The 2,222-nt window shown below is 41.5% G+C and overlaps 1 non-coding gene across 1 annotated transcript; it reads left to right on the forward strand.

Annotated features, from left to right (window-relative positions):
- The first annotated feature begins 1,276 nt into the window (after positions 1 to 1,276).
- On the forward strand, positions 1,277 to 1,383 carry LOC115931806 (U6 spliceosomal RNA). The gene has a single exon (XR_004068252.2). It is a non-coding gene; the product is annotated as a U6 spliceosomal RNA (small nuclear RNA).
- The last annotated feature ends 839 nt before the right edge of the window (positions 1,384 to 2,222 follow it).

Genomic DNA, 2,222 nt, shown 5'->3' on the forward strand with positions numbered 1-2,222 from the left:
TGGCGATCATTAAAAGGTCAGGAAACAACAGGTGCTGGAGAGGATGTGGAGAAATAGGAACACTTTTACACTGTTGGTGGGACTGTAAACTAGTTCAACCATTGTGGAAGTCAGTGTGGCGATTCCTCAGGGATCTAGAACTAGAAATACCATTTGACCCAGCCATCCCATTACTGGGTATATACCCAAAGGATTATAAATCATGCTCCTACAAAGACACATGCACACCTATGTTTATTGCAGCACTATTCACAATAGTAAAGACTTGGAACCAACTCAAATGTCCATCAATGATAGACTGGATTAAGAAAATGTGACACATATACACCATGGAATACTATGCAGGCATAAAAAAGGATGATTCATGTCCTTTGTAGGGACGTGGATGAAGCTGGAAACCATCATTCTCAGCAAACTATCACAAGGACAGAAAACCAAACGCTGCATATTCTCACTCATAGGTGGGAATTGAACAATGAGAACACTTGGACACAGGGCAGGGAACATCACACACTGGAGCCTGTGGTGGGGTGGGGGGAAAGGGGAAGGATAGCATTGGGAGAAATATCTAATGTAAATGACAAGTTAATGGGTGCAGTAAACCAATATGGCACACGTATACATATGTAGCAAACCTGCAAGTACTGCACATGTACCCTAGAACTTAAAGTATAATAATAAAAATAAATAAATAAAAATTAAAAGAACAGAAGTACCACTCAACCCAGCAATCCCATTACTGAGAATATACCCAGAGGAATATAAATCATTCTACCATAAAGACACATGCATGTATGTGTTCATCACAGCACTACACAATAGCAAAGTCAGGGAATCAACCTAAATGCTCATCAAGGGTAGACTGGATAAAGAATATGTGGCACATATACATCATGGAATACTACACAGCCATAAAAATGAATGAGATCATGATCTTTGCAGAGGCATGGATGGAGCTGGAGGTCATAATCCTAAGTCAACTAACACAGGAACAGGTAATCAAGCACGGCATGTTCTCACTTGTGAGATGGAGCTGAACACTGAGTACACATGGACACAAAGAAGAGAACAACAGACATCTGGATCTACTTGAGGGTGGAGGGTGAGAGGAGGGAGAGGATCAAAAACTACCTATCAGGTATTATGCTTATCACCTTGGTGATTAAATGATCCGTACACCAAACCCCCGTGACCCGCAATTTACCTATATAACAAACCTACCTGCACATGCACCTCTGAACCTAAAATAAAAGTGTTTTTTTAAAAAGTGAATCTGGTGCTCCCCTCCGCAGCACGTATACTAAAATTGGAACATTACAGAGAAGATTAGCATGGCCCCTGCGCAAGGATGACATGCAAATTCGTGAAGCGTTCCATATTTTTGACACCACCTGCAGCCTCTGTAAACTTTAAAGGGCCTGCAGAGAATGCCATGCTTCTGGAAGATTATTGGTGGTCTTGTCTTCAGATGAAAAGTATTTGTGTTGTGATAAGGGTGTTGGGGTAAGGGACTCTGTGTGCTGTGCTTTTCTCTAGCCGAGTGGTACTATAATGAGTCTAGGAGGAGAAACATCAGCATTAACAGGGGACTTGCTATAAGAAGCTAATTCATGGACTCTTTTCAAACCTGCAAAATTTTATTACAGTGAGGCCTAGAATATCAAATAATTTATATGCACATTGAAGCTTGAGAGGCAGAGCTTAGCTAAGTGACTCTCAGCCCAGTCTTCCAATAGGATCACATGGACAATTTGAAGATAAATCATCACCTGTGCCCTCCCCACAAATCCTGTTTATTGTTCTGGGTGGAAACACTTCTGTTTTTTAAATTAAGTTCCTCTCATATTACAGTGAGGCCAAGGTCAAGCATGAGGACTTCCAGATACTTTAATGAGAGGAACTCTTAACATTCAAGGACGTGGTCATAGAATTCTCTGCAGAAGAGTGGAAATACCTGGACCCTGCCCAGCAGAATTGATATAGAGATATGATATTGCAGAACTACAGAAACCTGGGTGTTACTATCTGTAACCCAGACCTGGTCACCTGTCTGGAGCAAAGAAAAGAGCCCTACAATGTGAAGATATATGAGACAGTAGCCAAACCCCCAGGTAGGTGACAGTGAATGAAATAGAGGACACAAGCAAGGGGACTAAGGTCAAGGAGGAAGCCAGACCTTAAAATGTAGTTTGGGAAGCTCTGCTCCAATGAAAATAATTTCT

Source organism: Gorilla gorilla, chromosome 21 (assembly GCF_029281585.2).
Source record: "Gorilla gorilla gorilla isolate KB3781 chromosome 21, NHGRI_mGorGor1-v2.1_pri, whole genome shotgun sequence".
NCBI classification, from domain to species: domain Eukaryota; kingdom Metazoa; phylum Chordata; class Mammalia; order Primates; family Hominidae; genus Gorilla; species Gorilla gorilla.